The sequence below is a fragment of the Belonocnema kinseyi genome, chromosome 6 (genome assembly GCF_010883055.1).
Source record: "Belonocnema kinseyi isolate 2016_QV_RU_SX_M_011 chromosome 6, B_treatae_v1, whole genome shotgun sequence".
In the NCBI taxonomy this organism is placed as follows: domain Eukaryota; kingdom Metazoa; phylum Arthropoda; class Insecta; order Hymenoptera; family Cynipidae; genus Belonocnema; species Belonocnema kinseyi.
The window spans coordinates 47,334,346-47,352,388 of record NC_046662.1 but is presented as its reverse complement, the minus strand read 5'-3'; the positions used below and the strand labels follow the sequence as shown (position 1 = coordinate 47,352,388).

The following is an 18,043-nucleotide window of genomic DNA, read 5'->3' as shown; positions in this document are numbered from 1 at the left end:
ATACTATTCGTCATCGAATAATTATAGTTTTAAATTTTTTGCAGTGTTTTTGTCCAACTTTAGATCAATAATATGACAAGGATCTACTGTGTTTACTTTAAGTAGAATTTTGTAATACCCTTTATTATTCGAGAATTTTGGTATATTTTATCATAAAAAAATTAATTTTTCATCTTTGCGCAAGACTACATCAAAATCTATTAGCCCAATTAATTAAACTATTCTGTAGGAGTTTATCATATCGTTAGTAGTTTTAAAAATGTTGTATATTTTATCATAATAATTTTAATTTTTCATACTTTGGTAATCTAAGTAAAAATATTATTTGAAAATAGAACTATAAAATTATTTCCAAAAAGAAGTGACATCCCGTCAAAACGTAAGGATTTCATCAATGTAGTGGGATATTCTAATCAAAGGCACAAAAAACTGTTTGTGCAACTGTCAAAATTTGCAATAACAGTTTTCCGTCAAGTAAAATAACAAAAAAATGCCGTAAAGCTTTTTTTAGAGAAGTATAGATTTTTAAGAATTGAGCTTGATAGTATAAAGACTGTACAATTTTCAGTCTAGGAAAACAGAAAAAAGTATAATTTTTTACCTCTGTCAATGACCATTTTCTAGTGCTACTTTTCAGAAATTTAAGATTTTCATAAAAGAAAAAAATTGCTCTTTTATTTTTGTTCAATTTTCACAGTAAAGCCCCGAGATATTATTTATCTGAAGTTGCATAAAATCGCTGTAAAAAATTGAAAACTAAAATTATCCGATTGCAGATATTTTTTAACACGAGGCGCATAAAAATTATCCGTCGTCGGAAAATTGCAGTTTTTAATTGTTTGCAGTGTTTTTATCCAACCTCAGATAAATAATATCTCGGGGATTTACTCTGTATGCTTTAACTAGATATTCGCAATACTCATTTCTACTGCTATTTTTTGAAAGTTTATTACAACATTATTTAGTAAATAAATTTTGGTGTTTAAATGTACTTCAAAATTTTGGATTTCCTTTGCTTACAGCTACATTAAAATTTATTATATTGAGTAACGTAAAATTTGAACTGTATGTGTGTGGTAATATTCTTCAGTGCTATTTTTTAGGATTTTGTAATATCTTTAATCGTTTGAAAAACGTTGTATATTTTATGATAAAAAATATAATCTTTTAGCTTTGCGCATATTCACAGCAAAATCTATTAGTCCAATTGACGTAATTAAATAACTTTTTCGTGGTTTATAATGTCTTTAGTAGTTAAAATTTTTTCTGTATATTTCATCATAATAAAATTAGGTTTTTCATCTTTTCGTACTCTGAGTAACATTTTCTTTTTTTTTGAAAAATGAAATATATTTTTTTTCCAAAAAGAAGTGAAATCCCAAAAAAAACATTAGTAATTCAATAACTTGACCGGGTACAATAATTAACTGCAGCTGTAAATTCAATTTTTCTAAATGTTGTTTTAGAATTTAAATTTTAGAAGAAAATTTAGACAAATTATTTATAAACAAAATTGTTAAATTTTAAGAAATACTTTTAATCCCGCCAAGTTATTATAATTATAAAATGGTGTTATTTAAATTTTTAATTTATTTATTTTTAATTGCCCGATATTTCATAAAAGTACATATATTTTTCAACAATATATAGCGGCGGATGATATAGATCACTTTTAATTTGTTTAATTTGAAGATAACCTGCGCATTATCAAGAGTGTACAGAATTTTTTTTAACAAAATGAATTATATTCAGAAAGAGCGTAGATATTGGGGAATTGACTTTTTTTTCTTCCGTTTGGGAAAGATTATTACTTTTTCAAATGCCTCGAAAATTGCTTACAAAGACAACGGATAAGAATTTTTATTAACATTTCAGATTTTTTTTAAATATTGGGAAAAATAAAAAGCTGGAGTTTTTCTGAAATTTTTTGTCATGTTTTCGAAATTCGATGAAAAAATAAAGAATGTTTTCTGGAAGCCCCGCCTTTTTTATGTTTTCTCATATTTAAAAAAATTCTGCTTATATCAGGAAAGCATCCTATCAGCTTTATGAAGACTTAACCATTTTTAAGAACAGAAAAAAATAAATCCAACCGGAAGTGTGTTCCTAAAACTGAAACCGGAAAATGAAACCGGAAATTCATTAAGTTTGGAAAAAAAGAGAGACTTGTGCGGTAAATTGTACTAAATAGACAAAAAATAAAAATGAAGAAGGCTGAATACTTTTCAGCCTTCTATTTGCCTCGTGATGCTTTTATAATGATTCTTTAAAAAATAATTTTTTGAACTCGAGAGATATAATGTTTGGAATATGCTTCTTTTTTAACAAAAATTTCTGTAATTGTTTAAGAATTCGAAAGTAGGCCTCAAATTGCAGAAAAAAAATGTGTTTAAACTGTCAAATATATGTCGCTTTAATTTTACTCTAGAATTATATTTAAATAAAAAATAATTCTGATAACATGAACTAGACTTTTTTTTAATTTTACCTAATTTGAAATAGAACTGGTCACAATAACCTAGAAATATTAATGAAAAAACTAATATTATTAGCTTTGGGCCATCTAAAAATGGGTTAGTCTTGCGGAAAATTTCATAACATTATCCCTCATAACATTATCATCTGAACAAGCTGGAAAGGATTTAGGTTTACAGAAAAATTGATAATACTAGCCTTGTACCAGCTGTAAATAAATGATTCTTATAAAAAATTTCATAATATTAGCTATAGAGCATCTAGAAATAGGCTAGTATGTCAGAAAATTCAATAATATTAGCCATAGATCATTTGAAAATGGGTTAGTCTTATGGAAAATTCCATATTAGTATAAAGTAACAAATGTTATTTCAGAAATAAAATAAAATCGGGATTCCAAATTGAATTAAGAATCTGGACTTAACAGAGCACAAACTAGGCTGTCAATATTGTGATCATGCAAATAAAATTATCAGCATCTTCTGAATCAGCATAAGCAAAGCACTGGAGGCAAATGTTTTGTTTTAAAATTTTTTAGGAAAAGTTCTATAAAACCAGCCCTGGACCAGTTGCAAATTGGCTAGGCTTATATAAAATAAAATAATATTAGTCTTAGCCCAGCTGAAAATGGGCTAGTTTTATGGAAAATTCAATAATATAATCCATAGATCAGCTGGATATGGGATGATCTTATGGAAAATTCCATAAAAAATACAGTAATAAATGTTGATCAAGAAATAAATTAAAATAAAATCGGAATTCCAAATTGAATTAATAATCTAGAATTAATACAGCACAAACTAGGTTGTCAATATTTTGATCGCGCAAATTAAATTGTCAAACACTTTCTGAGTCAGCACAAGCAAATAACTAGACACAGATACACATCAGACTTCTTTGACTTCTTACGGAAAATCCCATAAAACTATCGATGGACCAGTTGGAAATGGACTAGACTTACATAAAATTCAATAAGATAAACTTTAGCCTAGTTAAAATGGGCTAGTCTTATAGAAAATTCAATAATATAATCCATATATCAGCTGGAAATGGGATAATCTTATAGAAAATTCCATAAAAATATACAGTAATAAATGTTAAGCAAAAAATCATTTAAAATAAAATCGAAATTCCAAATTAAATTGATAATCTGGATTTAATAGAGCACAAACTAGGCTGTCAATATTTTGATAATGCAAATAAAATTATGACCATCTTCTGAATCAGCATAAGCAAAGTACTGGAGGAACATGCTTTTTTTAAATTTCTTAAGGAAAATCCGACAAAACCAGCCCTGTACCAGTTAAAAATTCGTTAGACGTACATAAAACGTAATAGTATTAGTTTTAGCTCAGATGGAAATGGGCTGGTCTTACATAAAATTCAATAATATTAGCCATAGACCAGCTGGAAATGGATTAGTCTCACTAAGCCTTAAGGAACATTCGATAATAGTTACAGTACAAAATTTTAATTATGAAACCAGAAAAGCTTAAATCTTGCATCCTTGGCTCATTTTTTGTTAATAATCAATTATTTCTCTCTTACCCAAATCTTAAATTGTTGTCAAACTGCTTAATTGATTGCGATGCTTTTTAACCTGAAACCAGAAATAAAAATACAAATCACGGAAACATCTATTAATTTGAAGGTTTGTCATTAGAAAAAGAAATCGGAATTCCAGATTGAATTAATAATTTGAACTTAATATAGCACAAAGTAGACGATAAATATGTTGACCATGCAAATAAATTTAGCAAACACCTTCTGAATCAGCCTAAGCAAAATACTCGACGTAGATGCACTTGAGACTTATTTTGAGCAGAGAGAAATAGAGAGTCACAATGCATTAGAAATGTCAGTTAATAACATGGCGGCCCCTACTCGCCCTATACCTGTGATGGCCATATTATTGATATATACCAAGTGTTCCAAAAGTATGGATACCCCTAAATAATTTTCAAGGATCGCATCCTACAAGAAAATAGTTCTGACAAAAGTTGTAGGATTTGGTCCAAGGAATCTAATGGTGACCTTTATTTTTACTCCGAGATCATTTTTGAAGTTTGTGTCAAGGTTATTGCTACACTGAAATGACCTGAAAATGACCGTTAGAGGTCATTTGGACTCAAGGTTAAAATACATATTTGAATGTAATATTTCCCGCTCTTTTCATTTCCGGAATAAAGTATAGGGGTTTCCATTTTAAAAAATATGTTGACCTTGACACGACCTTCAAAAATGACCTTAGCGTCAAAATTAGGGTCACCATTAGATTCCTTGGACCAAACCCTATAAATTTTTTAGCACTATTTTCTTGTAGGATGCGATTCTTGAAAGTAATTCAGGGGTATCCATACTTTTAGAACACCCGTATATTAGTTTTAAACCCACGATTTGATCCAGGACTCGGTCGGTGTGCAAAGTTCTGCACCACCGACAATGACCGACATGAGGTAGATGAAAGTGGCCTCTCAACCCTCTACATGTGTGTATCGCGTCGCCATCGTAGGTATACCGCACGCACACAACCTGATATCGGCTTTGACTCAGACTGATTTAGAGTTCTGAGCCGGTTATATTACTTTGAGAACGGCATCGAGAATGAGAATATTACCGAGAAATAAATTCTCTGAGAATTTATGAGAATCTCAGAATTTATTTTAATTAATAGAAAATTGCATTTTTTCGTTGACTTTTCGGTTGAAAATTCAACTCTTCTTTTGAAAGTTTGTCTTTTTCATTTTAAAGTATTTTAGAAGGTTCCAAGAAATTTTCAATTGATTACAGTAATTTAATATGAAAAATTGAAAGGATTTGATATATCTTAGGGTATTTTTAAAATTGCAAGGAATTTTCAAGAGATTTTTAAGAATTTTAAATATTTTAGGTTTTTTTAAACATTCTAAGGAATTTTCCATTCATTTCAATCATTTAAAGCAATTCCAAAGAATTTTAACGATTTTTTTTCAATTTCTCTATTTGAAAGTGGAACTTATTTGTTAAAAATATTTTTTTTTTGTTTGATGATTCATCAATTTAGTTGAAAAAATTTGTTTTCGAAAAATTTAACTATTTTGTAGAAAAATTTTTATTTTTTGTTTAAAAATTAATTCTTTTTAACTACAAGAAAATTAATTCAACTATGATTAAACATTAATTTTTATCTTGAAAATTAGACTTGAAGTATAAATTTCTTTTGTGAAAAGTTAATTTATTTGATTAAAAATGCCTTTTTTTAGTATAAAATTCAACTTTTTAGATGAAAATTTAACTTGTTTAAAAATTTAACTATTTTTCTGAACATTAATCCATTTTCGACAGAAGGTTTCATCTTTTGAATTAAAAACTCGATTTTTGATTTGAAAATTTTTACTGTTAAATTCTGGGTTAAGAATTAATCTATTTTGTTTACAAATTCAACTATATATCAACTTAAATTTTTAATGCATTGTGACTCTATTTCTCTCTGTTTTTAGATTCTGAATTCAACGATGTAGAGTTAAATTTCTGAATGTTAAAATGAAGAAACATATTATTAATTATTATTATTCCTTTCAATCAAGGACGGGGGGGGGGCAACACACTTTGTTACGTTAGGAGGGAGGGGGGCTTTTACTCGTATTTTTAGGTTAAAAATTAAACTCATTTTGTAGCACATTAACCGTTTGTTTAAAATAAATATTTTGTTGCTGATCATTTTTTTGCGGTAATCTTTTTTGGATGAAATCGCTTTGTTTTTTAAATTGGTCTCTGATTTAAAAATTCACCTGTTTTAGTAAAATTTTCATTTTTCTGGTACAAAAATGTAACTTTTTTATTGAAAATTAAGCAAATCTTATTTTGGTGCTGGAAAGTGAACTGAAATCTTATTTGAATGAAAATTTGACGATTTTTTCGAAGATTTGTTTTAATTCATCTTTTTACATTCTCATCACTTATGATTGAGAAAGTATTAGAATTGTCGGAAATTTGACATCACACTTTTTCAACGGATCTCCACGTTTCGAGACCCCCTGAATCCTAAAATCAGGTTTTCACGATGGCAGTCTGTCTGTCTGTCCGTCCGTTTCGAATTTCTTGGATAAAAACGCAACTGTTTGGTTGAAAATTAAACTATTTTTTCAAAAAGTCATACCTTTTTGGTTGTAAATTCTACTGTTCTGTTGAAAATTTAAGTATTTTGCAGAAAGTTTAATTTTTGTTCCAAACTTATATTTTGGTGTCGAAAAATGAACTGAAATCTTTTCTGGATGAAAGTTCAATTGTAAAAAACAATTTGCCTTTTTTTATTTAACAATTCATATTTTGATTTTGAAAAGTAAACTGGAACCTTTGTTTTGAATGAAAATTCCACTACTACTTATTTTATTTTTATTTTTAAATAAAACCTCGTCCGTTTTAAGTAAAATTTAATCTTTTTGGATAAAAATGCAACAATTTTGTAAATAATTCAACAATTTTGTTTGAAAAAAGTCATCCTTTTTGATTTAAAATTCGTCCTTTCGGATTGAAAATTCAATTTTTTTGCAGAAAGTTATTTCTTGTTTAAAAATTCATATTTTGATCGAGGAAAGTCAACTGAAATCTTTTTTAACAAAAAATTTAACGATTTTTTTTAAATTTATATTTTTGATTTAAAAATTCAAATATTTTAGTAGAAGTTTTATTTGTCTTTGTAAGAAAATGCAACTCTTTGGCTGAGTAAATTTGTTACGAAATATTTTCTTATGATTCATATTTTTAGTTGAAAATTAATCTCTTTGGTTAAAAGTTTAACTATTTTGTAGAAAATTAATCTTTTTTTTATTGGAAATTCAACTAGTTGAGTAAATGTTTAACCAAGATATACTTTTTTTCGATTGAAGGCTTATGTCTTTGATTTAAAATTTAACCTGTTTAGTGGAAAGGCCTTTTTTGGTTTAAAGTACCGACAAAAAAGGCATTTTTAACAAAATTCAAGAATTCTGAACCAAAATGTTTTATTTTCATCGAAAAAAAATGAATTTTCGAACAATAAGATTAATTTACTAACAAAAAAGACGAATATTTTTACAAAATCCTCAATCAAAAAGTTTAATTTTCAACTAAAAAAGATGAATTTTTAAATAATAAGACTAATGTACTACCAAAAAAGAACAATTTTGAATAAAGTTCAAGAATCCTCAATAAAAAAGTTAAATTTTCAACTAAAAACATTCATCGCCTGGAAATGTAAAAATCTGAATAGATTGGTTAAAAATAAAAACACAAACGAAAATTTTGTTTAATTTCGGGAATTTTTCAATTTTTCATCTAAACACAAAATTTGCACTATTTCCTCTATTCCCCTCTTTGTTCAATTTTAAAGAATTCCTCTTTTTTCAATATTTTGAAGAAAGTTACAATTTTTTGTTCATTTAATGATTCTATTAAAAAAATTATATATTTAAATTTCATGCTGATTCATCTACAAATGGTTTTCCTTTGATAATTGTTCCATTACCCTACTTGATTGAAAATTGACCTGGTTTCTTCAAAATTCATTTTATTTGTTAAATACTGAACTATTTTGTTAGAAATTCGATTTTTAGTTGAAAATTCATTTCTAATTCAAACTTCGTTTTCTAGTTGAAAATTTCTTTTTTAGTTGTAAATTAATTTTTAAACTCAAATTCAATACTTGGGTGAACTACTTTGTTAAATATTCATATTATTGTTTGGAAATTGATCTATTTTGATGTAATTACATTTCTTTTTTTTTAATTTTTCATGTATTCTTGATTGAAAATTAAATTTCTTGGTTGAAAATTGAAAAATTTTGTTGAAAGTTAATTTATTTTTATTGAAAATCAATTTTTTTCAATTTAATATTTAACTATTCTATTATTGGTTGAAATTAATTGTTTTTAGCTTAACATTCGACTATTTGGCTTAAAAATTCAATTTTTTTTTTAAATTCGTCTTTTTGAGTTGTAGGTTGTACTATTTTTGTAGAAAATGAAATTATTTGTTTAAAAAATAAATTTTTGGTCATATATTAACTTATTGGATGGAAATTCAAATTTGTTCTAGAGGGTTCGCCTTTTGGTTTGAAAATTCCACAATTTAATTAATAATTTACATGTTTGTTGTGATTGCGATTTTTTCGGTAGAAAATTATTCTTCTTGATTGAAAATTGATCTGCTTGTTTGAAAACTTAGAAAGTCGTTAAAAATTAATTTAATTACATAGTTTTAGATCCATTTTATTGATTTAAAATTGAAATATTTCGTTAACAAAGATTTTTTGTCGAAAATCAATTTTTTCAAGTGCAAATTTCACTTAATTCGTTCGTTTGTTTAGGAAATTGTTTATTTTATTTTTTTAAATTCAATATTTGGTTGAAAATACATATTTTTGAGTTAAGGATTTAACATTTTTCTAGACAATTCACCTTTTTGTTTTTAAATTTAACAATTTGGTGGGAAATTAATGTATTTTCTTTCTAATTCGTATTTTTCCGTAGAAAAATAATATTTTTTTATTGAAAATTCCACTACTTGGTTAGAAATTGAACTTCTTTGTTAAAAATAAACTACTTTGAGAAATCAACTGTTTTGTTGCAAAATTAATTAATTTGTTAAAATGTACTTATTTTGTTGAAAATTTAACTGTTTCGTCTTCTAAAAATTAGTCTTTTGACTAAATTCAACTGTTTTTATTTAAATAAAAATGTTTTCTTGTTAAAATATCAACTATAAAATTTTTGTTAAGTATTCGACTATTTCATTGAAATTCACCTGTTTTGATTAACGGTTGCTCTTTTTGTTTAAAACTTCGACCATTTGCTTGAAAATTCAACTGTATGGTAAAAATTCAACTATTTTGTTATGAAAAATTTTTTATTGGACTTGCAATATCAACCTGTCCCAGAAACGAAAACATGCACGCATTTTTCACAAATAGATTAATATTCTATCAAAGAAACGAATTTTAAATAAAGAAGATGAATTTTGAACTAAAGAAGATAATTTCTTAAATAAATACCGAGTAATTAAATTTAAAATTAGAAAAAATAATTTATAACAATAAAATTAAATTTATACTAGAAAAAAAGACAATTTCAACAATAATAATAAATCAAAATAAAAAGAAATTTTGAACCAAATAATAGCATTTTTGACAACCAAAATGAATTTTTAATTGTAAAGTTTAATTTTTTGAATAAAATGACGAATTTTTAATCAAAAAATATAATTTTTCAACAGAAAATTGAATAGTTAAATTTTCTGTTAAAAAATAATAGTTTTCAACCAAATAAAAACGAATTTTCAAAATCATTGTTACAATTTTAATCAAGGAAATGAATTGTCAACCAAAAAGATAAATTTTTCACCAAGAAATTTAATATTCTACAGCAAACGATGAGTTAAAAAAATTTTAACCAACTAGTTGATTTTCAACAACAATAAAAGTTTATTTGAATTAAAATTATGAATCGTCAACAGAAAAAATAAATTTTTAACCAATTAGTTTCACTGTTTACTAAGTAATTGAATGATTAACGAAAAATCTAATGATTGACATTTCAACCATAAAACATTTATTTTGAAACCATAAACAGTAGAATTCAACCAAAAAAATAAAATTTCAACCAAGAAAGATTTTTTAGTAAATAAAGAAAAAGAAATTTCATCCACAGTTTGGAATTTCCATGCCAAAAAGAGAAATTTTCTACAAAAAAAAATTGAATTTTGAAACAAAATGGTTGAATTTTGAACAAAATAATAAAATTGCATATTTTTCCTCTAAGTTTAAAAAATATACAAATAACTTTTTCCAGTTCCAAATTTTTATGTAAATAATTTAGTAGAATCTGCAGGAAATATTAATTATTTTAAATACTTTTCAGTGCATCCAAGTTTTCAGGCAATTTGGTGTTTTCCTTCCTTTCTAAATATTAGTAAAATCTCAAAAGTGCCAAATTTTGGAGATTGAATTAAAAAGTCAAAATGAGATTGTGCCCTCTTCAGACATGAAAAATCATGAAATAGACAATTCTTCATTATTAGTATAGAATATTAATTAAAGGAGCAGAGACTAACAAATCCAATTAAATTGTATTTCTGTCCTAACAACTTGATAATGATTATTCTTTTCGTCTAAAATTAGAACAACTATTTGAACAAGGATAAATTTACTTTGTTGTGACGAATTTCGTTTTGAAAGGAATTCATTAATAGAGGAATGTAAATGATAACGGAACCTGATTCTTAATGGCGACAATCTTGTCGTGTATTATTTCAAACAAATATTTGCAGACACGTCTCGACTTCACCAACATGTGAATGAGATAGGATGGAGTTTCTAACGGCGGTATACTTTTGCATCGTACAATTATAAAATACTATAATTTATCGCATCAAATCTTCGTGTGAACCAAAAAATATATAAGGTCACTGATGGTTAATATTATTATTATACAGGATGTCTACTTAAAGCCTAGAAAAAAATTCTCTGACACTTCCAAGTTTTTTCCAGTGGGATGAATACGTAACTTTCCTAAATCAAACTTCCAACTTTACACTTCCTACTTCATACATTCCACTTACCACTTCCCACGTTTCACTTCCCTCTTCATACTTCCTTCTTCACAGTTCCCTCTTCACACTTCCCACTTCTCAATTCATATTTCCCCCTTCACACTTTCCACTTCCTATACAATACTACCCACATCACACTTCCCAATGTCCACAGATCACTTCCCACTTTCCTCTTCTCGCATTACACTCTCCACTTCACTCTTTCCATGTCCTACTTCCCATTACATATTTCCAGCTTTCCAATTACCATTTGCCATTTTTAACTTTCCACTGCATACTTCCCACTTCACACTTCCCATTTTTCACTTACCACTTTCAACTAACCATTTCCCACTTTCGACTTTCTATTGCATAACTCCCACATCACACTTCCCTCTTTACACTTTCAACTTACATTTCTCATTTCATACCTCCCACTTCACATATTCTACTTCCTATTTCATACTTCTCACTTCATATTTCCCACTTCAAACATCCCGCTTTCCATTTACCATTTGCCACTTCCCATTTCATACTTCCTACTTCACGCTTTCCACATCCTACTTCCCATTCCATACTTCCCGCTTTCCACTTACCATCTGCCACTTACCACTGCATACTTCCAAATTCACACCTCCTATTTCCCACTTATCATTTTCAACTAACCATTTCAAACTTTCCACTTCCTATTGCATACTTCCCACATCACACTTTCAACTTACACTTTCCACTTCATACTGCCCACTTCACACTTTCCACTTTCCATTTCATACTTCCCACTTCGCACTTGATATTTCCCACTTCAAACATCCCGCTTTCCACTTCCCACTTCACACTTTCCACGTCCTACTTCCCATTTCATACTTCACGCTTTCCACTTACCATTTGCCACTGTCCACTTAATACTTCCCACTTCACACCTCTTATTTCCCACTCACCACTTTCAACTAACCATTTCCAACTTTCCACTTCCTATTGCATACTTTCCACTTCAAACTTTCAACTTACACTTCCCACTTCATACTTCCCATTTCATACTTCCTACTTCGTACTTCATATTTTCCAATTCAAACATCCCGCTTTCCACTTACCATTTGCCGCTTCCCACCTAATAATTACCACTTTCCACGTCCTACTTGCCATGGCATACTTCCCGCTTTCCATTTACAATTTGCTACTTTCCTTTTTTATACTTCACACTTCCCATTTTCCACTTACCACTTTCAACTAACCATTTCCAACTTTCCACTTCCTATTGCATACTTCTCACATCACACTTACCCCTTCACACTTTCAACTTACACTTCCCACTTCAAACTTTCCACTTTCTACTTCCTATTTCATACTTCCCACTTCGCACTTCATATTTCCCACTTCAAACATCCAGCTTTCCACTTACCATTTGCCACTTCCCACTTCACAGTTCCCATTTTCAACATACCACTTTCCACTCAGCATTTTGTACCTACCATTTCTCACTTTCAACTTCCTATTACATTTTAATCTTCACACTTAACTTTTCACATTTTTCACATTCTAGTTCATTTTTGCCACTTCTCACTTCATACTTCCTTCTTTACACTTTGCACTTCATACTTCCCACTTGATTTTTTCCACTATTCAGTTACCATTCACCACTTCCCACTTCTTATTTCATACCTCCCACTTCTCAGTTCCCACTTTCCACTTATCATTTTCCACTTCCCACTTCATACTTTTCACTTCCCACTTCATACTTCCCTCTTTACACTTTCCATTTCGCCAGTGGTGTAGTCGAGGCTTATTGAAAGCCTGGTTACGCCTAGCCACTTTCTTTTCTCACGAAATAATTTGTCTATTTATGGGCGATCCATAAACTACGGTACTAATTTTTTTCCAGAAAAGACGAGTTTAAAAAAAAATAGTTAAAGATTTGACCAAATTTTGAAATTTTCAAGCCAAAAAGACGAATTTTTTAAAAGACAGTTGAATTTTTAACCAAGAAAGATGACTTTTCTACTATTTGCAATCCAAGGAAAGAATTTTTGAAACAGTTGAATTCTCAACCAAAAATGATGGCTTTAACTAAATAGTTAAGTTTTCCAAAAATAGTTAGTTTTTTTAACCAAATAGATGAATTTCTAACCAAATAGTGGAATTTTCAAATAAAATGATCAAAATTCAAAAAAATATTTCAATTTTCAAGACAAAGAGACAACTTTTTCAGGAGACAGTTGAAAAGTAGAATTATTTAAAAAATATTTTGTTTACAAAGTAGTTCAAAGTGAAGTCAGATAATCGACTTTTCAATAAAAAAAAAGATGGATTCTTAACAAAGCATGTAACAGGTGATATTTTAATCAAACAATTGCTTTAAAAAAAGGATGAAATTTCAATAAAGAAGATAAAATTTAAACCAAGAAAGACGAATTTACAACAATTACATGAATTTTTAACTAAAAAGATCAATCTTAAACAAAGATGAAATAGTTTTTGTCAGTTTAAAGGATTTATTTTCAACTAATAATAAAACGAATTTCCACCAAGATAATAAAATTTTCAACAAAATCTATGAACATTTAACTAGAAAAAATAAATTTTTGAAAAAAGATGACAACAGAAAAATAAATGTTCAACCAAAAAAGACGAAATTTGAGAAACTGCAGAATTTTTTAACTAAAAAAAAAATAAATAAGTTTTTAAGAAAAAATGAATTACTTAAATTTTCAGTTACAAAAATTAATTTTGAACAAAAACGAAGCACATTTTTTACAAAACAGTTAAAATTTCAACGAAATACAACAGAAAGGATGAATCTTTAACAGAAAAATAAATTTTCAACCAAAAGAGACGATTTTTCAAGAAATGCATGAATTTTCAGCTAAAAAAATTAATAAATTTCCAACTGAAATTGAAATTCTTAAATGTGCAGTTAAAAACATTAGTTTTTAACGCAAAATCAAGCGCATTTCCGACAGAAGAGTTAACTTTTCAACAAAACTGATGAACCTTTAACAGAAAAATAAATTTTCAACCAAAAAAGACGAATTTTTGAAAACTGCAAAATTTTTTAACAGAAAAAATAAATAAGTTCTTAAGCAAAAATGAATTAGTTACATTTTCAGTTAAAAAAATTAATTTTGAACAAAAAATGAAGCGCATTTTTCACAGAACAGTTAAATTTTCAACGAAATACAACAGAAATGATGAATCTTTAACAGCAAAATACATTTTCAACCAAAAAAGACCATTTTTCAAAAAATGCTTGAATTTTTAACTAAAAATGAAAACCTTAAATTCGCAGTTAAAATAATTAGTTTTCAACCAAAAATGAAGCGCCGTTTCCTACAGAAGAGTTAACTTTTTAACAAAATATATTAAAAATGATGAATCTTTAACATAAAAATAAATTATCGACCAAAAAATGCAAATTAAAAAAAATGCAAGAATTATAAACCAATTTTTTAAACTAAAAATCGTAAATTTACTATAAAAAATGAAATTGATCAATTTTCAGTTAGAAAAGTTAATTTTCAATAAAAAATCACGCGAATTTTCTACAAAAGAGTAGTTTTTGGACAGTCTGATCATTCTCTCACAGCCATTTATTTGAATAATTCTGTCATTGCCATGCAAAAGCAGTTATGAAGAATCTTGTTCTTTTGTCTTAAATGAGTTCTAAGAAGAGGCACGCGAATGGCTCAATTGCTCTGAGATGAATAAACTGTCGGGTCATTGGTTGACGTATATCATAAAATAAAATCGCACGTCACAATAAGAGAGAGAAAAAATATTTGAAAGAAACAGGGAAAAAGAGAGAGAAAGAGAGAGAGAAAGGGAGAGAAGAGAATGAGTAAAATAGAATGAGCCTTCTAGATAGAGCGTGCGTCCAGCTGTCTACGCAGGATCTATCAGCCAACTAATTATCCCTTAATTCATCTCAATTGAATCGGTTGTCGAGAAAATAGAGAAACTTTAGTACTATTTCGGGTAAAATTTAATTAAGCGTGACAATTTTTTTATTCTAGTCTCTAGTCTAATTATTCAAACTACGTTTCACGATCGTATGAGTATATCATAATTGACTTCCCACTAATGGATCCATTTTACGACGCTCTTATCTAATCTGAACATTCCGGTTTTGCCGTCAATGAGACCCGCCTACGAGAACGACGTACTCGATATATTTCAATCACAAAACAAATATTTCACTGTCATATTTCAGACATTTTCTTCATTGCACAACAGCAAGCTGTCGTCGCTTCTTTTTTAAATATGTGCCGATATTGAATTTAGTAGGTGTAATTATTATATCCTATTGAGGAAAAATTGTCAATATGAGGGTGATTAATAAAATCTCTGAATATAATTAAATTATATTGTTTATGAAAAATTAAAAATTATTCATTGACAAATTTTATAAATAATTTTTAAATTTTCAAAAAAAATAACATTAAAGTTGCTCCTTAAAGTCCAACTGCGAGGTTGGAACAAAATATTTTCAAAAAGAATGACGGATGCAATAACTCTTTAAGAGCTCGAAACCGCGTAGAAGTATTGTCCAATAGGGACAATTTATCGATCAAAATAATGATGACCAAAACGCAAAACAAAATATACCTTCGTATTCAGCTTGACGCGACAGACCAATTTTTTTTTATGAAACTTTTTTATTCGACAATTATTACTCAAGATAATCAATAAAAACTTCTTAGTACATTTTTCGATCAAAAAAAGTGTAGTCTATTCTTTTTTAAATATGTACCGATATTCAATTTAGTTCGTGGAATTATTATATCCTGTAGAGGAGAAATTGTAAATGGCAGGATGATTAATAAAATCTCAGAATAAAACTAAATTATCAAATGATATCTTTAAAAAATTAAAATGATTAAAAAATAATCATTGACGAGATTTTATTAATAATTAAAAAAATTTGGGGAAAAAATTACATTTAAGTTGCTCTACAAGTCCAACCGGAAAGTTGGAACAGGATATTTTCGAAAAACATTGAGGTGACAGATGTAATAGCGCGTTAAGCACTCGAAACCGCGTAGAAGTATTGTCCAATCGGGACAATTTATCGATTTAAGCAATGGTGACCAAAACGCAAAACAAAATACACCTTCGTTTTCAGCTTGACGCGGCTGACAAATTTTTCTTATGAAACTTTTTCGTTCGGAAATTATATTATAAATTTTGAACCAAAAAGACAAATTTTTAAAAAATGCACGAATTTTCAAGCAAGTAGTTGGGTTTTCAACAAAAAAAAAACTAACGATGAAATACTTAAATTTTCAATCAAAAAACTTAATTTTCAACAAAAATGAAGCGCATTTCGAATAGATCAATTAAATTTTAAAGAAAATACAACAAAAATTATGGGTTTTTAACAACAACAGTAATATTCAACAAAAAAAAAAAAACGAATTCAAAAAGAAAAGCACGCACCTTCAGCCAAGCAGTTAAATTTTTAACCAAAAAAATTAAGAAATTTTCAACCAAAAAAGACGATTTTTGCAAAAAAATGAATGCAGTTTCAACCAAGCAGTTGAATGTTCAACTAAAAAAATAAATAAGTTTGCAACAAAAAATAAAATACTTAAATTTTGATTTAAAAAAATTGATGTTTGGCAAAAAATGAAACACATTTGTCACAGAACAGTTAACTTTTTCAACAACATACAACAAAAATCTTGAATTTTTAACAGAAAAATAAATTTTCAGCAAAAAAAGACAAATTTTCGAAAAATGCATGAATTTTCAACCATGGAACTGAATTTTCAATTAAAAATAAGTAAATTTTCAACAAAGAATGAAATACATACATTTTCAGTCAAAAAATCAATTATCAACTAAAATAGAAGTGCTTTTTTCACAGAGAAGTTATTTTTTCAATAAAAATTATGAATCTTTAACAGAAAAATCAATTTTCAATCCAAAAAGAGGAATTTTCAAAAAATGCATGAATTTTTAAACTAAACATATAAATAAATGTGCAACCAAAAATGAAGGGCATTTACCACAGAACAGTTAAATTTTCTGCAAAATGCAACACAATGACGATTTTTTAACAGAAAAATACATTTTTAACCAAAAAAGAAGAATTTTTAAAAAAGGCACGAATTTTCAAGCAAATAGTTGGATTTTCAACTAAAAAATTAAGTTTTAACTAACATTGAAATACTTAAATTTTCAGTTAAAAAAAAAACATAATTTTTAACCAAAAATGAAGCGCATTTCCAACAGACCAGGTAAATTTTCAACAAATTACAACAATAATTATGGATTTTTAACAGAAAATATTTTTTCAACCAAAAAAAGGCAAATTAAAAAAAAAACCTTGAACGAAACAGTTGAATTTTCAACTGAAATAAATAAATTTTTAACAAAATATAACAAAACGATGAACCTTCAACAGAAAAATAAACTTTTAACCCAGAAAAAAAAACAATTATTTTCAAGAAATGCATAAATTTTCAACCAAGCAGTTGAATGTTTAATTTAAAAAATACATAAATTTGCAAAAAAATGAAATAATTTAATTTTTAGTTTAAAAAATTAATTTTTGAACAAAAATAAAACGAATTTCTCAAGAACAGTTACATTTTCAACAAATCACAACAAAAATCATGAATCTTTAACAGAAAAAGAAATTTTTAACAAAATTTTATAAAAAATTCGTGAATTTTCAAACAAGGAGTTAAATTTTCAATCACAAAATAAGTAAATTTTGAACAAAAAATGAAATACATACATTTTTACTTAAAAAAATCAATTTTCAACCACAAATGAAGCGCCTTTTCCACAGAACAGTAAATTTTAGAGAAAAAAAAATGACCAATTTTTAAACAAAATAGATAAATCTTTAACAAATTACGAATTTTTAAGTAAGTAGTTGCATTTTCAACGAAAAATAAACAAATTTTCAACTAACAATGAAACACTTAAATTTTCAGGCAAAAAACGTAATTTTCAACAAAAATGAAGCACATTTCGAATAGATCAGTTAAATTTCCAACAAATTACAAGAAAAATTATGGAT

The 18,043-nt window shown here is 27.4% G+C and overlaps 2 protein-coding genes across 5 annotated transcripts in view; one reads left to right on the top strand and one right to left on the bottom strand.

The window, feature by feature from the left end:
* Positions 1-18,043, bottom strand: part of LOC117175713 (peroxisomal leader peptide-processing protease) — a 288,980-nt gene that overhangs the window by 138,623 nt on the left and 132,314 nt on the right. For 2 of the 4 annotated variants that reach the window (XM_033365483.1, XM_033365484.1), the window contains exon 2: positions 4,024-4,075. The exons of 1 other annotated variant lie outside the window; for it this stretch is intronic. The gene's annotated coding sequence lies outside the window, so the exon portion shown is untranslated. Of the gene's footprint in view, positions 1-4,023; positions 4,076-4,239; positions 4,365-18,043 lie in introns of those variants that run through there. One more of the 4 variants, XM_033365482.1, reaches the window with a different exon arrangement.
* Positions 1-18,043, top strand: part of LOC117175370 — a 135,202-nt gene that overhangs the window by 1,387 nt on the left and 115,772 nt on the right. The gene's annotated exons all lie outside the window — the stretch shown is intronic.